The sequence below is a fragment of the Podarcis tiliguerta genome, assembly GCF_965153285.1.
Source record: "Podarcis tiliguerta genome assembly, chromosome: 3".
Classification (NCBI taxonomy): Eukaryota; Metazoa; Chordata; class Lepidosauria; order Squamata; family Lacertidae; genus Podarcis; species Podarcis tiliguerta.
Genome location: NC_139536.1, coordinates 43569430 through 43589344, shown reverse-complemented (window position 1 = coordinate 43589344; position 19915 = coordinate 43569430). Strand labels below are relative to the sequence as shown.

General features: G+C 41.1%; 1 protein-coding gene across 6 annotated transcripts in view; it reads left to right on the top strand.

Moving 5' to 3' along the window:
- CHRM3 (cholinergic receptor muscarinic 3) overlaps window positions 1–19915 on the top strand; it is a 226495-nt gene that overhangs the window by 104284 nt on the left and 102296 nt on the right. For 4 of the 6 annotated variants that reach the window (XR_014509155.1, XM_083432205.1, XM_083432209.1 and 1 more), the window contains exon 3: window positions 14558–14638. The gene's annotated coding sequence lies outside the window, so the exon portion shown is untranslated. Of the gene's footprint in view, window positions 1–1245; window positions 1358–14557; window positions 14639–19915 lie in introns of all 6 variants that reach the window. The other 2 variants (XM_083432206.1, XM_083432207.1) reach the window with 1 other exon arrangement.

Sequence of the window (19915 nt, the reverse complement as noted above, 5' to 3'; positions counted from 1 at the left end):
AACAAAAATATGTAACTTGTCCCTCGGATCAGCCACTATACCCGAGTAGCCAATATAATTCCCTGAACTCTTGAAAAGGAGTAGAACAGAAATGAGTTAGACAATACAAGTCTTCCTGCAAGTGGCAAACTGACAGTTTGAGAACTCTTTAGTTTCCTTCTTCCTTGACTGACTCTACAAGGATTGTTTAAGGCTTTTATGAGAGGCAATAGAAATTTCAGGATAATGGACATAATTTACATTACTTGGTGTCCTTGAAACTATTGCCTCTTAACTGTGACACACCCTGAGAACTACCATGCATTCTTATTTACCAGGATGTTAAATCCTGTAAACATTCCTTTACTAAAATAAACAGCCAACAGACCTGCCAAAGATTGGCTCATTTGCGTAACTGAATTAGTTATACTCCTGGCCACCTTTTGATTACAGTATGTATCTTTGTTCTTTGTAGACGTTTTCATAGGTTCCTTTGTTGCAGGTTTCCCTGAAACAATTTTGAAACCTTTGCAAATGCTTTTTCCACCCTTTAAAAACTAGCAGTCATATTTATATTCTAGATAGCTACTGGTGATATGACAAATTAAATGCTATATATTTATATTTTATAATTTAGTTAAAAGAGAGCATATAAAAGCTTAACTGAAGATGAAGTCTGAGTCACCGGTATCAGAACACTTTATAAGTAAATATTTATTCATAATACATCCATGCTTACAGGTTCCAAATGAAACTGGAGTGTCTTTGTACTAGACTAGATGTTCATTTTGAACATGCCAGAAACCGGCAGTTACCTGAAATAGAAAGGTGAAGTGAGGGACAGCATGTTATCCGTATATTTCATATTGGAACTGAGTTGAAAGCAGTGCACTTACAAAGTCAGGCACAGAATACAAATGTCAAAGATTTTAGTGTAAAGCTCAGAATACAATGCTACAGCACAATTCTTACGGCAAAGTTTAGTCCAAGTGACTGTTCCTCTGTATGGCTTTTTTCAGAAGATAACAAAAATAAAACACAAAGGGGAAGTTGTAGGAGTACTGCTGCTCAAATGTATTATTCTGACTCACTTTTTAAATACTTGCCAGTGCTTTTCTTATCATGGCTTTGTCAAGATTCTGACATATGATTTGTTTCTGTGCTGATAATAATTTAACTATCACATAGTGCTGATTCTTGTTGGTGGTAATGGTAGGACTTCTCTTGACTTTTGTCCATAACAATCTGCTTATATTTTTATTTGAGGGCTACAAAATATTCTGTTATCATAGTCAACCTGGAGGACCAAGGCATAGATTCTTTGAAGTCCACTCTAATTAAGAGCTAATTAAGAGCTAATCCCACATTGGGATGCCAGGTAGGACGGGAGAGTTGCTCTGCAGAGGAATCCCTCTGTTTTTAATTTGATTTTTAAAAGGAACAAAGAACTCAAGATTTCTTGTAAGCAACACAAGCAAGTAACCAATACCATTAAGCAGTTGCAAAGAAAACGAAGCAGGGAGATTATATTTCTGGCCTTTAATAAACTCCAACTACAGTTTCAGGCTCTGGTTCTAGCTGTGAAGGAGACACCCATAATAGCAGTAGGGATGGATGCCCATCTCCTGCCTAGCCCTGCAGGCTCTACTAGTGAGAAGTACTGGCATTGCCTCATCTCTCCGCCTGCAAAAGGAAGCCACTTAAAACCCCTTAACTTGGATTGAAATATCATTAGCTCCACCCCTTTGCCAGTTCCCATTAGGGAAGCTGCCAACTGCTGCCTTGTAACTCTTAAATAGGTCAGCAGGGCAACATTCCAAAATGGGAGCAGCTGCTGTCTCCAGAGCAGCAGTAAGTAGAGCTCCCACACTAGCCTTTCTTGTTTAGCTCAGAATCTATTTTTCTCCATTCACAGTTTCTTCTCAGGCTGAGCCAAAATGTGCACACACACACCCTCCAGCTTTGCCACCCTCTTTCCATAATGTGAAGTTGGGACTGCACTTTGCTCAGTTGTGGGAGGGTTGATACCAGTAAGGAACTTATCTTTCGTGGCTAGCGATAGTAGGTTCTGCCAATTTCAGTTCCCCCAATTTTTTTATTTTTCCATGTAAATCCAATTTTCCACATTTTGCAGCAATTTGTGATTTTTAAAAATCCTCATGAAATTTATCAGCATTTTAGTGTAAATTTCTCACAATAAATGCATTTCATATGCACTTTTGACGGATGTAAACATTTTTGCAAGTAATTCCCCCAGATACAATGCATTATTGTATATTGTTTTCACTAATATAAATATGTTTTTGTAAACACTGGTTTGTGAAATATATTGCAAAATTTGGATAATTGCAAATTTTGAAGGCTATATAGCTTCTGCTTTGCATATCATTTTGGAAAGTGCGGATTTGGTAAATTCGGCTTCAGATAAGACCTGAATTGAATTTCTTCCCCATCCCTACTAGTGGCATAGCATAACACTGAATCTAGCAACTTCCAGTCACCATTCCATTACTCCAAGATCCCCTAACCTGGGAGCAGGATGAATGGTCCTCACCGATGAGCTTCAGGATGCTGCTACGTCAACACATAGCATTGTTATTTTCATGAAGCTAGTCAGAGTAAGGGCAGTTCTTCCTGCTCTCACTCTGGAGCAAGGGTAAGGAACCTCAGGCCAGGGGCCAAACACAACCCTTTATGCATCTCTATCTGCCTTTCAGGATTCCCTAGGCTACACTGCCTCAGCTCTGCACTCCTCTCCCCAAGCCACACCCCTCACTGGCCTCTGCTTTGCACACTCCTTGGGTGCTTTTGCCTGGCTAGAATGTGTCCCTGAACCCTGATAATACTTCTTGCTTGCTTGGGTGAAGGGCAGGGAGGGATGTGAGTGTGGAAACTAGCCTGTCTATAAAGATCAAGTATAAAATCTCTACTCCAACTGCTTTGGCCTTTGGCCCCCTCTTCCACTGCCATGTAGCCCTCAAGATGAAAAAGGTTCCTCACTTCTGATCTAGGGATTCTTTGAGCGGGGGGAGCAAGTGAGAACTGCCAGAAACCAAAAGACCTAACACAAGTATGGGGTGTTGAACCAAGGCCACATTTTATTCAATATAGGTTTCAGTAGAGGGTAAACACTGTATGTGAGCAGCAATACCTGAACTCAATGAGGGCAAGCCACCCTGCTCAGGGCACTTGCATCCATTTTTCATTACCCTTTACGTGAGTCTTCTTCTCCCCACCATCAGGGCTACACAACTCATGGCGGACGAGATTGGGCACCCCAAATATGTTCCATATCCAGCCCCACAGGTTGCACAGCCAAGAGCGGCTGGCCTCCAGATCTGCCCCTCAGTTCCAAAGGTGTCTAATAGGGTCCACCTGCTCTTCCGACAACCCTTCCATCACTCACAACCACCTGCCAAATGTGACCAAATTAGCCACACTCACCACCCTGCACTCATAAGGTGCAGTACAGAGCAGGCAAAAAAGAAAGAAAACAAACCCTGCCCACAAAAACCAATGTGTGGAGAAGCAAATAATCCCTACTCAGTTCTGCAGTGATATGTATCAAGACCTGCTCTGCAACCCAGGGTGGGCCAGGTTGGTGCCAGAAAAGAAGGGGAGGTGGGGAGTAGCCTTCCAAGCCATGCCCCGGCACTGAGAGTAGCATGCAGACACAGCCCATGTCATGGACCCTGCCCCCTCTTGGAGTAGGGTAACAGTTTCAAATGTTTCTAATGAAGCAAAAGAAGCTACTTGGGGAAGGATTAAGTGAGAAATCAAAATGCATGTGTGCAATGTATTTGTACCTAGAGAGGTTTCTGGATTGCAACCTAGAAAGTGAAATCTAATGAAAGCAAGTATTTAAAAACAGGCTATGCAATGCTCACTTTTTAATTCTGTGTTGTTGTGGAGTGCGGAATGGAATGTTACCCTGCTGTAACATGTGTTCCTTTTAAGTTACCCATCCCTACACTCTGTTAGGTCAAAAATCATTGACTTTACGGGCACCCATACCAGCAAGTATAATATCAGCAACCTTTTCAGCAACAAATGGCTAGAGCTGAAATTCAGAAGCTTTGCCTGAACTGGATATTCATCTGTGAGTGACAACTAAGGAGAAGTATTCACCATATTTGGCAATAGAGTGTAACTCAAAAGAAAGCTGTAGCGTATAAAGATTGTAGTCTCTCTTTATGCTTCATGTCTCTGTACCAACAAACGTATTACAATTGCTGGCATCTAGAGAGTAATAATTCCTTAAGCCACATAAACTGACTTTTCCTGCAGAGTGAAATGGCAAAAATAAAGTCTTGGTTTGTGTTTCATCACACTGATTAGTCATGCATTTTCATTGCACACTTCTTTCTAACAGCGGGGAGTTAGTTTTGACTCTTGTCCAACCAGAATTAATAGACCATTTAAAAATGTTTAAAGAAAATTAAAATAGGAAAGACAGAAGCTGTGTGCAATTAAATTCTTAACTTTGTTTTTAGTAATAATTTTTATTTCTCCAAATTGTTGACTTTCTATTAAGTAAGTGACTCATTTCATCTATCTGACTAGTTTCATTGGTCTATCTATATTTAAAGGTGTGTGCACAATATTTATGAGATTTTAGTAATATATTAATCTGGAATAAAATCACTAATGGCTTGTGTATGGATTGTAAGAATAAGAAAAGTATTTAAAAAAAAACCCAGATGGATATTAACATGGATGTTTGGGCTTGCCTAGTATTTTTACCCCACTGCTCAGCTGAACAAGAGCAGATTACAAAGTTTAAAAATAGGATGGTCCCTGCCCCCAGACTTACATTCTAAAAGACACACTTCGATGCTGCTTGCACAGCAAAAACAACATGGGGGCAGCAGTTACGATTTACTGGTCTTCACAGATTCAGCAAGCAGTGTGATTGTCCAGTGTTTTACACCCTAGAGGTGCACTCCATTGTCTCTTGAGACAGACAAATGCCAACAACTTCCACAACACATTGTGTAGATTTGAAGTGGAAGAATTGTAGTGGCAGCCAAGAATCCATATCTGAACAACATTGTGACACCCATACAGTCCTTTGGTTAATGTCACAACTACACAGTACATTCAAATTGTTTGTTCTTCCGAAGCAGTCTTAGGAAACCATTAACTGTTAAGAATGTTGTGCCAGTGGTATGCGCACACTTTTTTTATAAACCGCTTGAAAGTTTTACCACAATTAAGTGATATATAAAGCCTGTGGGAAAAAAATATGATAGTACAGAGAGACAGTTAATCTGACAAAGGGAGGAAGGTGAACCCCCATTGCCAATTTATTTGTTTTGGAGGTATGCACCACATGTTAGCTTCTTCCTTAGCAATGACTCCTTTTTCCTAGCCCTTTATTACTGTTGTCGTTAGTTATCCCAATACCCTCTGCTTTCTCCCTCAGTTTTCCCACACTGCAGTAGGTATGAATAAGTGAAGGACAAAACAACACAGAGAGCCACACATTGAAGAAAGTTCATCCTATTTTATTTACAGTAGTTATTAATAGAAACAGATGGCAATGTTTATATGGATGGTTACTTAATAAGCCAGGTTATTGCCTTTGTGTTTCTTTATGTAGGAATGCTTACCATACTGTTACTGTCACTTTCGAACACCAGTGGGGAATTAGGTTCCCCCAGGTACAGTGGTCCACTTGGGCAGGTGGGCAGGGCTTCAGCTACCTACCAATTACTTGATGTTGCTGTGATATCAAGTGACCCCATTTTTCCCTTTGTAGCAGAATAATCAAGCCATGCTATGGGACGCGGGTGGCGCTGTGGGTTAAAGCCTCAGCACCTAGGACTTGCTGATTGAAAGGTCGGCGGTTCGAATCCCCGTGGCGGGGTGCGCTCCCGTCACTCGGTCCCAGCGCCTGCCAACCTAGCAGTTCGAAAGCACCCTCAGGTGCAAGTAGATAAATAGGGACCGCTTACTAGCGGGAAGGTAAACGGCGTTCCGTGTGCTGTGCTGGCTCACCAGATGCAGCTTGTCATGCTGGCCACGTGACCCGGAAGTGTCTTCGGACAGCGCTGGCCCCCGGCCTCTTAAGTGAGATGGGCGCACAACCCTAGAGTCTGGCAAGACTGGCCCGTACGGGCAGGGGTACCTTTACCTTTAATCAAGCCATGCTATAAGGGAAAATCCAAGTCCAGGCTTGGATTAGTTTTTGCCTATCAGCTGATTGGCTGTGCTAGGCTGTGCTACTACTCACTTGCGTTTGAGACTTCAAACCCTGCTGTGCCAATCACAGCAGGCTTGCTCTCATTGCCAATCAACTGATTGACAATAACAGCAAACCTCCCTTGCCAATGAGCAATAGGGAGCGCACTTCAAGGCTACCTCCTAATTTGCTTGATGTCCTCTGCCTGACTCCCACTTTCACCTCTTCTCCCAGCTCATAACAGCCTCTCTCAGCAGCTATTTCCTCAGAACCCACCTTTTATTCTCTAGCAACCAACCACCCCTATCCCACTTAGCCAATACAGTGGTACCTCGGGTATAGAACTTAATTCGTTCCAGACGTCCATTCTTAACCTGAAATGGTTCTTAACCTGAAGCACCACTTTAGCTAATGGGGCCTTCCGCTGCCGCTGTGCCACCGGAGCACGATTTCTGTTCTCATCCTGAAACAAAATTCTTAACCCGAGGTAATATTTCTGGGTTAGCGGACTCTGTAACCTTGGGTGGAATGGGGAATAGCGGACTCTGTAACCTGAAGCATCTGTAACCTGAAGCGTATGTAACCCAAGATACCAATGTAATTTCAATTTGGGTGGAAATCTTTTCTTTCATTGCCCTATATCTAATAGGATAAAGTTGAACCCCCACCAGCTGATCCATTTTTGATCCATCTTGTCTGTTAATAGAGACAAAACCTTATTCCCAGAACCATCCATGGTTTGACACATTGCAAAGGACAGCTAAAACTTTCACTCAGGCTCCCTGCTGATGCACTGTATCTCCATAGCTCTTACAAGAAATTCAGAAAGGGGCTGGAGGAGCTCCCATGTGAGGAAAGGGACTTCTAAGTTTAGAGAGCATCTTAAAAATCAGATACATCACCGTGCCAACAAAGGTCTGTATAGTTAAAGCCTTGGTTTTCCCAGTAGTGATGTATGGAAGTGAGAGCTGGACTGTAAAGAAAGCTGATCGCCGAAGAATTGATGCTTTTGAATTATGGTGCTGGAGGAGACTCCTGAGAGTCCCATGGACTGCAAGAAGATCAAACCTATCCATTCTTAAGGAAATAAACCCTGAGTGCTCACTGGAAGGACAGATCGTGAAGCTGAGGCTCCAGTACTTTGGCTACCTCATGAGAAGAGAAGACTCCCTGGAAAAGACCCTGATGTTGGGAAAGATGGAGGGCACAAGGAGAAGGGGACGACAGAGGACGAGATGGTTGGACACTGTTCTCGAAGATACAAATATGAGTTTGACCAAACTGTGGGAGGCAGTGAAAGACAGGAGTGCCTGGCATGCCCTGGTCCATGGGGTCACGAAGAGTCAGACATGACTAAATGACTAAACAACAACAACAAGTTTAGAGAAAAGGTGATTAAGAGTTGACACAATACAAGTTTATAAAATTATGCATGGAATGGAGAAAAGAGGTAGAGAAAGGCCCCCCCCCTTGCGACACTAGAACATGGACATTCAATGAAGCTGACTGCTGAAAGAATCAGGATTGATAAAGGAATGTACGTTTTCATGTGTCACCTAGCTAAACTACAGAACTTGCTCTCACAAGAGGCACTAATGGCTACCAACTTAGATGGCTTTCAAAGAAGATTAGACAAATTCATGGAGGATAAGACCACCAGTGACTACTGGACATGATAGCTATGCTCTTCCTCCACTGTTGGAGGCAGTAGGTTTTCAGATACTGTTGCCAGAAACCGCAGGAAGGGAGAATGCCCTTGTGTTCTGGTCCTGCTTGCAGGCGTCCTATAGGCATCTGGTTGGCCACTATGAGAATAAGAACTGGACTAGATGGGCTATTGGCCCAGATCCTCCAAGTGCCCCTATTTTCTAGGGACATCCCTGATTTAGAGAAGTCTTCCCGGTTTCTAATTTGATCTCGGAATGTCCAACTTTTCCTTAGGATGTCCCTATTTTCATTGGAGAAATGTTGGAGGATATGGAGTTATCCAGCCCCTAAGCCGTTTGAAGCCAATCCTTTATAGGGAAGGTTTTTTTTTTTTTAAAAAAAAAAAAAAGGTTGGTTTTTTATGTTTTTATATATGTTGGAAGCTGCCCAGAGTGGCTGGGGCAACCCATTAAGATGTGTGGGATATAAATAGTAAAATTATCATTGTGAAATGGGACATCCATCAGAGAAATGTTGGAGGGTATATGGCCTAATCTTGGAGGCTGTTTTTAGGTTTTTATTTAGGGCTTTTAACTTGCTGGAAATGGTTGGTGAACGTGGTGTAGGAGCTGCTTTTATTGCCCATGTTGCTGCTGTTTTTTAAAATTGTGGTTTTGTTGTTAGCTCTGCTGCAGAAATGTGGTATATACATTTTTTAAAAAAATAAATGGCAGCCCAAATCTGCCCAAGGCTTTCTTCATGCCACCTCAGAACTGCTTCAGACATTTGGAATCTCTTCTTCCCAACACTTCATGTTACCATTTTTCTCCAAAACATCCAAGGTCAGTCTATCGTTCACCTACATCCGTTTATTCCTGAGGCATAGTTTCTTTAAAAAAAAAAACAAAAAACTGTTCACCATTGAAGATCGAAGGGAAAGAATTAAGCTCAGTTTTGGCAGTTTTCCTCCTAAATTTTACTTTGAAGAGCAATCTGTTTTTTTCCAGTGGAGATCATCTCACAGTCACGGAAAATATTTTTAGGCAGAGGCTGAATCACAGCATAGTTACAAGGTAGTAATTAATATCTCTATCCATACTTAAGTTACCTTTGAAAGTTATTTAGATTTACAGCAGGAAGCAGCAGCATCCACTTCAGTTTATTCAATGTCCTTCTTCAGTCTATTGCTTGGGTGGAATGGGGAGCAAATCCATTTGTTCTTGCCGCTTGTGGAGTTCCTAGTAACATTGCTGTAAGGTACAGTTTCATCATATCAGCAGACATCAATAGGATGCAGACCTGACACCACAATTAGAAAGAGAGATCATTAAATGCAATTAAATTATATATTCTGTCAGCATGGGTAAGACAGTAATTATAATGCCTTTGAAGGAGATCAAGAAACAAATACTTACTGCACAGTGGTGGCTGATGTTGGTGTCTTTTTTGTATTGATTTGGGGGTGGAGGGAAGTAGCTTTTCTGGTCCTGTCCCTTTTATTTGTTCTTTTGAAGTTGTAACTAACCATTTTGTGTTGTGCCACATCATCATGGTAGCCATTTAGTGACTGGTAGCCTTACCACTTTTTCAAAATCCCAAATATGCCCACTGAACCCAAAAGGTTGGTGACCCATGTTTAATGAGGATAATGGGGAATATACTATGGTTTTGGTGAATTTCATTGGGTATGCATCTAGTCTCAAGCAGCCTGGTTGATTGGTAAAGTGGATCAATCCTGAGTAGACCCAACAGCGCTGCCAGCCAGAAGGTTTCTACAGCCCATGGTTCCTGAGTGAAATTCCGGGCAAAGTAAAACTTTCTTGGACTTGTGTATCAGGGTACCTGATGTCTAATGATACACTCCAATGACTTATCCTCCAAAAGTTGTGACATTTGCTATGAAGTAGGTGAAAGCCTGCAGACCGGTCAGCAGGAAAAAATCCTCCTTGGCCCTGAATGCAGTGACCAAGTATTCTATAGCAAGGTCCACCGGCCTGCCCTATTACCTTCAGTCAGGACCACAAGGGAACAGGGTGGGTGGATGGGAAAGCCAGCGGCAATCCAGGAGAGAGGGGCCCCTGGGTGCAGCTTGCTCTTATGAGGGCTGCAACCAGTCCCCCCCCCATTGGCTCATTCAAATGGGCTTTTGGTGCCAACCCATCTGACCAAAGAGGGAGGCTCTGTATCCCTCCAATGACTGAAGTAGTCAGAAAATGGCCATGCACAGAACCACCGCCACACCAGACCACAAACTCCACTCACTAGAGTTCAGGGGAGTCTTTTAATTCAGACAACTCTTTTAATTACAGATTGCATAGGTTTGGAATGATTAGTGCGGCATTCAACTAAGTTTTACTCAGAGCAAACCCATTAAAATTAATGGACCTAACTTAGACATGTTCATTAATTTAATTGGGTCTACTCCGAGTAAGAGAGTCATGGTTTCCATTGTTCCACTGCTTTTAATCAGTTGGATTTATTTTTTCTTGTTTGAAGTTCAGCTTTATATTCTACCCATAGAGTTCAGAGAGCTTGTGACTACTACAGCCAACTGTGATTTAGAACTTCTTTTCTTTCTCGGAAATAAGTTTTAAAATAGCTTGCTTACTTTTAAAAAAGAAATCAGATCCATAAGAGCCTTTCTTCCTAAGAAAGTCAGTGCTGTCAGAATTTCTGTTTGTTATCCCTCTTCTTCTTTTTAGTGCACCAGAGAAAACATTTAAAGAATGGATGCTAAACACTTCTCAGGCATTCCCAGCTAGCACAGATACATGATTTTAATGTTTGGATATAAGAATATTGCTACGTTTGTTGTCTGGGTTCATCCAGGGGGCTGTTTAAGCTTTACGTATACATTGTTTTAGCAAGAGCTTTCTTTTTACTCAAAAGTATATGATTTGTAATATGATGGCGTCTTGCATCTTTCTCACATCACTTTAAAAAAATCTTTTGGATAAAACATTTTTAGAATCTGAAGGTATCAAGCAGTCCCATGTTAAGACAACTAAACACTGAAAAAATCTTCAGAGTCCTAAAATATAGTAAATATTGTCAAAGTAGCTTGACATGGACATATTCTATTCATTATTGGCTCTGAATTTGCTCTTCTGCCTCTTCCAAGTTTCTGACATAGAAGGTGTTGGTTGACTCTATTGTGTCTTTATGGAAAAATGAGTTACGGCAGGGAAATTGTGCTGTTAGTTTTTCTTCCTCTTACTTGCTGTCATTAGAATAAGTGAAAACCAAATCTATTTTGAAAAAGAGAATAAAAAGATATGGATGTACAAGAGCTACATGTGTTATGTAATGGGCCATGCACTCTGCAGTCATTGGACGTGGCTTCATCTGCATTATTAACTGTATGACATACTTTTAAACAAGCACTATTTTATCCACATTTGAGCTGACTTTGAAGATGGTTTGGAAACTGCAGGTGGTGCAGAATTCGGTTGGCGGCTAGATTGTTGACTAGGATTTGATGGTTGGAACATGCAACAATAATTCTGGCCCACAGTCAGCTCATAGGTTGAAGTGTTGAATGGGAAGCTGAATCTCAATGCCCCCAACCTGTGTCCAGCATGCTAACCATTGCAGTAAATTTCACTGTTGGAGAAACTGGGATCAATCCCTCCAAAAGTGCACTCTGGTAGTATAAATGGTGACAAGGATTTGAATCAAAGCAAGGCCACTGAAAACAACAGGACAGTATAAGAATTGTTGGTCAAACTCTTCTTGGTTATCTAAATTCATGTTTGTATATGTGACACCACCACTTGGTTCTGCTTGAGAGCTGGCACATTTTCTTAAATGTTGTTCCATAACTGAGAGCTTGGCATTCATAGGGACACAATCTCCTAACCACTTTTATACAAGGGTGTGTTCCCCCAACACCTCATACAGCCCAAACAAATGTTGGAATCTTAATTAATTAATTAATTAATTTCTATTTATTTATATTTCTATTTATTTATGTATTTATTTATTTCTCTCTTTTCCATATATTTTGTCTCCTCTCTCCCACTGTCTCTCCTAAAGCAGGGGTGGAGGATTTTTTCTGGATTTCACTCCACCCCACCCATTTTATTTTTTTAAAATTCACATATCTCCTGTTGCAAAACAAAGCTGCTTATCATAACATACTTGATAAGCTGTGTGCAATTAGAAAGTAGGTGCATTTAATCATGTAGAGAGGTGACCTTTTCCTTAACGATAGCCTTGTTTCATCTCTCAAGTCTAATATGAGGAAAATTAAAGGTGTAATATAAAGAAATGTGGACATTTTCAACACAAGAGAGGAGCTGGTGGTGATTTCGTTTTGTCAAAATCCATCAGTAAGTCTCCTGTGGAAGCTTATTGTCCCATAAATTCAGAGATAACTTTGTGTCTGCCCCCACATTGCAGCAATTCTAACAGCAGTATATTGCTTTGCCAGAGACATGAGAATGAGGCAGCCAGCTAATATGCAGGGCACATCTGTTTGATTAAAATCGTACTTCAGTGAAAAGGTTGGGGCTACTGAAAATCTGCACCGGCAACATTGTCTAGTATAGAGGGAAATGATTACACTTCTTGTCGTTTTCTTTTAAACATAAAACAGGAAATGGAAGGTGACAGCCAGTTGGTATTCCTTCTGCTGCTTCTCATTAACTAAGTGCTTTGTTTCTGTCAATTTTGTTCCATGGTTTAGATAGCAGAATGTTTTCTCTGCTTTTAACCTTAGAAGTACAACAGGACTAAACGGCATTCCAGTCTATTACAAAAGTTATGCACCAGCTGTGTACATTCTTGCCCCAATTTCTTAACTATTCAAGGTTAAGCATTATTTAGAGCAGCCTTTCCCAACCCGGTGCCCTCTAGGTGTTTTGGGTTACTGCTGTCATCAGCCTCAGCCAGCATGGCCAATGGTCAAGGGTGATGGGAGTTGTAGTCCAAAACAGATTGGGGAGCAACAACAACAACAACAATAATAATTTATTATTTATACCCCGCCCATCTGGCTGAGTTTCCCCAGCCACTCTGGGCGGCTCCCAATCAAGTGTTAAAAACAGTACAGTGTTAAATATTAAAAACTTCCCTGAACAGGGCTGCCTTAAGATGTCTTCTGAATGTCAGGTAGTTGTTGTTCTCTTTGACATCTGATGGGAAGGCGTTCCACAGGGCAGGCACCACTACCGAGAAGGCCCTCTGGTTCGCTGTAGCCTCACTTCTCGCAATGAGGGAACCGCCAGAAGGCCCTCGGCGCTGGATCTCAGTGTCCGGGCTGAACGATGGGGGTGGAGATGCTCCTTCAGGTATACAGGACCGAGGCCATTTAGGGCTTTAAAGGTCAGCACCAACACTTTGAATCGTGCTTGGAAACGTACTGGGAGGTTGAGAGGTTCATTATAAGGTTGAGAGAGGCTGATTTAGAGGAAACACAATGACCTGACCAAAGATATTAAAGTATTTCTTTATAACTTTATTACCTCATTTTCTTCTAATGTGTTGAAACATATTATTGGGTCCATATCAAAACATTGTGAGTTTGGCTCTCCTTTCTGATGAAGGCATTGCCTAGTAATTTGGAGGTCATCTCTGTTAAACTCCTGCCTGATGTGAAATATAGCTCATTGAAATCAAAGACTTTACTTGTAAATAAGGTTAGGGATGCTACTGTGATTGCTTACTTCTCCATCATTAAAAGAGCAATAGTATAAAAATCTCGTGTGGTGAGAAGGTGTGGTGGATCTACATTTCATTTGCATTTTTTTAGAGGTGATCAATATTGTTCCACCTCTCTCTGCTTCCTACAGACTTACTGTTTTAAAGCATTCTTGTTTTATCACAGAACTTAATCAAGTTAATAAGATGTTGAGGACTAGAAAATAGCCAATGTAATTCCAATTTTCACAAGGGGGTCCAATAGGGATGCTGGAAAATCCATGCTTGTTAGCTTCACATATGTCCCAGGAAAACTAGTGGAAAGTATTGTTAAAGGTAAATTAAGTAAGCATATAGAAATACAAGCCTTGCTGAAGCATGAGCCTCATGAACTTTTTAGAGTTCTTTGAGAATATCAACATACATATGGATAGAGTTAATTTGGTTCACATAGTTAGTGTATTTGGACTTTCAAAAAGCTTTCAACAAGGAACCTAATCAAAGACCCCTGAGTACCAGTCATGGAATGAGACGATATCTCCGCTTATGAATCAGGAATCCGTTAAATAGCAGAAAGAAGAGTTTGGAAGAGTTTGGATTTGATATCCTGCTTTATCACTACCCGAAGGAGTCTCAAAGTGGCTAACATTCTCCTTTCCCTTCCTCCCCCACAACAAACACTCTGTGAGGTGAGTGGGGCTGAGAGACTTCAAAGAAGTGTGACTAGCTCAAGGTCACCCAGCAGCTGCATGTGGAGGAGCGGAGATGCGAACCTGGTTCCCCAGATTACGAGTCTATCGCTCTTAACCACTATACCACACTGGCTCTCTAAAGCAGACAGTAAGAATAAATGGACAGTTCTCCAAATGGAGAGATGTAGGGAGTCCCTCAAGGATTGAGACTGGGATCTGTGCTTTTTAACTTGCTGCTCAGATTCAGTTTTATATTTCAGCAGCAATTTATATAAATGTTGACAATGATATTGAAATTATTTCATGACTGTCATGAGATCTAAAGGGACTTGGGAAATGGCCAATTCTGTTCTGATCTTCTCAGCCCAAGTGTGGATTACATGCATTAATAGTTTCCTTTTTGCTTTTGTTTCAGCCTTCATGCAAATACAAGACCAGCTTTCCAAAAGGGAGGGCTAGTACTTGATGCAGCAGATGGTGTTACCATCTAGACTACGTAAGTAATATTTTACATGTACATAATACCCCTTTCTGAAAATCACAGGTGGCCCTAGACACCCTTATCATGAACCCATAGAGGCAAGTGAGATATCATGGGAGCAGGAGTAACTATGGTAAAGTAATAACTTCAGTGTCTTGAAATTATCCCCCTCCCCCAAGCACAACCAGCAGCTTAGCAGCTGAGGTGACAGAATCTTAATGAACATTTCACCTATTGAACGTTTCAGCTGCTCAAAAGTTTTGAAAACGCAGACCTTGAGGCAGGAGGCTGCAAAATGTGTTCAAAATTGTATTTAATGTCATGTGCATTTGTCTTGTACTTTCTGTCCAGAGAACAATGAGTCTAGAATACAACTATGGTCAGTGGTACCAAAAGCCACTGAAATATTTGGGGAAATTGATAGGGCTTGAGACTGCACAATGCTAAGCTACAGAGCTTTCCAGCCAAAATACTATGAAATTCCACAATTTTTTGGTGACTAATATTTATATGCATGTGCCCCCATGTGGTGAAACTTTTGCTTTCATGAACTGGAAATATCTAGCGTCTTACATCTGTAGTTGCACACATTTTATTATGTAAAAAATTAAGCACACCAGTCCCACTCTTCTAATGAATGCAGAGGTTGTGTACTTCATTTTTATATATAAAAAAGTGGTGGTAGTTACGAAAGTAGCCTAAAGTGGACAGTTGTCTAGCTACTGCCTCTGGCAGAATTAAGGGCAATCCGAAGATACAGATGACAAAACAGTGAAAATGTTACGACTAAGCTCCACTGATATTCTCCCACGTTGATTGATTGTAGGGACTTCTTTCCTACCACTCATGCCCTAACCATATGGGACAGGAATAATAACAGAGAGGACAATTAAGGATCTAAGAGCAGCCATGCAACTATTTATTTTTAATGTGTCCTTAAATTGCTTTTAAAGAGAGTATGTGAGCATAGGCAAAATCTTGCTAGAGCAATGCTACCAAGTATGTTTTGAGATTTTATTAATGGGAAATAATGTAACAAAAGTGTTAGAGCAAAACCTGATATACAGCACATTTTGTCAGTGTGTAAGCTAAACCTTGTTCTATCAAGACCAGTGCTAAGCTGCTCAAATGAATCCTGGAATGAGGCTTTACCCCCTGTTTCCACATACTGGAACTAGGACACAGAAGCTTGCACAGTGAAGCACAGCTGGCATCCCTAAATTACAGTTTTGGCATGTTAGCTGCAGTGTAATGTTTTTCTACTACACCACTGGGATTATTTTTCAATTCTAGTTTTAGAAGCAGAGCCATTGTTAATGTTCTGAGCCCATACATGTTACTTCCATGTGTATGTGGCTTTTCTTAAGCCATCTCCCCTCTCCTCCCCCCCCCCAATCCACATTCAAATAGCAAATGTTTTGCAGTGCAACAACAGGATGATTCCTTTAGCCTAGTCAGCTGGTACATAGGCTCCACTCGCAAGACACTTCCTTCATTCATCTTGCCAGCTTTGTTCTCCAGGCCCTGAGTCCAACTGCCCCAATTTCTAACCACTTTCGGTGGCTTCAGGCTCTGGGTGTCTGTTGCTTTATGGGTGGGGGCAGAATAGGCAATACTGAAAGAAAGTAAAGGCATCTGTATGAAGAGCCACTGCAGTTTTTTCTTGGGAAGAATGGAACAACGTACTTATTTTTCCTCAGAACTCTTTCAGTGGGAGGTTCCCTGTCCATGCATTCTAGGAACTTCATGATTAACACTGCATGGAGAGCAGGTGAATTGTTCTTGCCCACTATCACATTCCCTGTTGACCCCAACCCATGCTTCTCACGCATTCCCCCTTAGGAAAGTTCAGCATGCCCAAGATCTAAAGCTGCTGAAATCTCTTGCATCCAATGTTTAGCTGTTTGGATATGTCATGTTATCAATGAATTTTCACCTACAGAGCTATGAGAAGTAAATGGAAGTAATATAAAAGACTGTGCTCTTCCTGATTTATTAAAGAGCTTTATGTTTAATTTATAGAAATGCTGCTGAATGTCATCTTTAATTTTTATAGGGTAAAAAGTAGAACATAAAAAGTACAATGTACTGTAGCTGTTATACAATAACACCTTTGTGCATTAACAAAAATTTCAAGGACTGTAGGAAATGGGATTCTAAACCGATTTATTTGGAAACTAATGCTACTGATTTTAATGGCATATTTTCCAAGTAATAACTGATGGTTCTATTATGGCATCTATCTACGACAGGGGTAGCCAATGCTGTGTGCTTTGCATGTTGTTGGCCTCCAACTCCCATCAACCCTAATAAGTTGCCAAATGATTGAAAGGTATCATTTTGACCACTATTTAGCAGTTTTGAGAGTGACTTATTTTGGAAGCCCATAATATTTGCACACTGCTTATCACATGAGTAAACTGGTTGAAGAGTGTCCATACTAGTGCTAGAAACTGCTAGAAATGTGTAGCCCTTATTGAGCTCAGCATTGGAACCTCAAATAATTTTCTTAAAACGTTGAAAATACTTCTGCTTACGTTTAGAACTTTGTATTAGTAAAGATTAGGTAAAGAAAACATCCGGTAGTAATCTTGAAGTAAATATGTTTAAGAAATCAAACTACTAGTATGAAAATTAATATTTACTGTATGCATAAAAAGGTAAAGGTAAAGGGACCCCTGACCATTAGGTCCAGTCGTGACCGACTCTGGGGTTGCGGCGCTCATCTCGTTTTATTGGCCGAGGGAGCCGGTGTACAGCTTCCGGGTCATGTAGCCAGCAGGACTAAGCCTCTTCTGGCGAACCAGGAAACACCGTTTACCTTCCCGCTGGAGCAGTACCTATTTATCTACTTGCACTTTGACATGCTTTCGAACAGCTAGGTTGGCAGGAGCAGGGACCGAGCAACGGGAGCTCACCCTGTCGCAGGGATTCAAACCGCCGACCTTCTGATTGGCAAGCCCTAGGCTCTGTGGTTTAACCCACATCGCCACCCATGTCCCTTTCTATATGCATATTGTTGACTTAATATTATGTACAACTATTTTAAAAAACTTACTGTTATTACTTTACAACATTGGTGTGCTGCCCCTTAACATACATTTCTTTGGGTAGCTGACAATAAATATGTAAAAAAAGTTTTAAAAACAAAATAAAACATAAAACCATAACAGTCCTGAAGTTAAAGAACAGCTTTTAACAAATTACAGTAGGTTTCATTTCTTGCTCATGGTTCATCATGTATGGTGCACCAATTTGCCAGCGCATCAGCTCTCATTGCATTGGATAACAGATAAGTAGAATTGTTTTGACATTCCAGGCTCCTTACACACTCTCTGAAGTGCCTGAAATTTTAAGAGTCATCCTTGAGTACCATGTGCTATTTTGTAAATCTTTCAAAGCATAGATTGATACAAATGAAGTTTATATAAATAGAAATATCTGGCTTTTGCACATAACACAGCTAGAAGTCCATTTTTTCTTGGAAGTATGTGAACAGTTTATATCAACTTATTTAAGAATACGTTTCATACATTTTTATTTGAAAAAGTTTTGCCTAAAGGGACAGTAGCTATAATTTAAATTTAGTCTAAATGCAGAACAGTGAAGACTGAAGGATTTGGTCATTAAAAATATTATTCTAAAATGCAGTATGTTTATTTCCAGCTCATTAACTTAACCTAGTATATTTGTATTACAGGATTCTTCAAAATTCTACATGATTAAAATATTGTAGTATTCAATTTCTCCTTCTCCAAAGGATGTCCAGACAGAATGGAAATCTGTATTAAGATATTTAATTATATTTTAACTTTTATTGCTAATCTTAATATTAAGCTAATGTACACACACACACACCCCTCTTCTGGATTTAGAAATTTTAATAGGTTATAGTCGTACATAAAATAAGTTCAGTGTCAATACAAAATCATCCAATGTATGATACTGCTGTTAAGAAGTCACTTTAATTTGTAGATTCATTTCATGTGTAATACAAAAAGTAATGTCTCTGAAATTCATATTTGTTAGTTGAAGTATGAGTTTTGTTAGCCTGCAACACACACCTTAAAAATTTATTTGAAAAGTGAACAACCTCTGAAGTCGCTCACACCCCCATGCCATTCCTTTCTCTGTTGTTCTGATTGTGGTAGAAAGAAAGAAGAAAGGGAGGTCTCCCACTCCCTCTGGGATAGTTGTCAGACAGGCTCCCAGGAAATGGGTTTGCTTCAGCCCAGAAGCTAACAGCAGAACAGCAATTCAGATGAGGGGTGGAGGGAGGGTGTTTGAACAAAAGAAGAAAATGAGGAGCGGGGATTTGGAGGATGACACGACAGGGTTGCATCAATGGAACCTTCCTTTCTGCCTCACTGTTTCACATTATTTAGCAGAGGGGAAGGATGGCAGGTAGAGAGTTTCCATCAGTGTTCAGATACCGCAGTGGAAGAGGGAACTCCAGCATTACCCTGTCAGTGGCCATGGTGTGTTACTTCAGAAGTTGACCTGGTCACTAATATTAAAATAAAGAAGGAAATGGATTTTTTTGGAATTTCTGTTTTAAAAGGAAGTGCCAAGGGCCAGCGGCGGAGCATATGCCCGCGCTGCCCACGGCAGGGATGCTCCCGAGGGGGGGAGGGAAGTGGAAGGTGCCCTCCCAGGCGCGGGATAGCCGCTTGGGTGCACGGAGCAGCTTGTGCCCTGCAGCGGGGAACGGAGCGAGCTGCCAATGAAGGACATTCGGCGCGCCACCCACCCTCGACTCCCAAGCCTCCCCCAGCCGTCAGAATGAAGGGGGAAGGGGGGCAATGCCACCAGCAAAGCAGCACAGCTCCCCCTTCCCCTGATGGCTCAGGGTATGCTTGGGAGTTGCGGGCGGGTGGTGTGCCAAATGTCACCCCCCTCAGCAAAGACACTCGGGGCAGTTCGCCCCCACCGCACCCCCCTTCCTCCACCCCTGGCAAGGGCAACCTTTCAACTTTAATAGTAGCTGTGTTGGTCTGCCAGTAGTGCTTTCTCTTCCAATCTCTCTCTCTCTCTCTCTCTCTCTCTCTCTCTCTCACACACACACACACACACACACACAGCTTTCTGCAATTCCTTGCTTGTTTCAACTTGTGATATATTTTTCTGTATAGTATTTGTTTCCAAATCACTTGGTGGATCTAATATTTCCAGTAGCTTATATTCCAGCAATAAACACATTTTGCTATCCCATAAGTAGAGAAAGTGTTTAGTCAATCTTATTTCTTTATTTTGAAACCATAATTAGTTTTACCCTAGAGGTCCTCTGAGAGA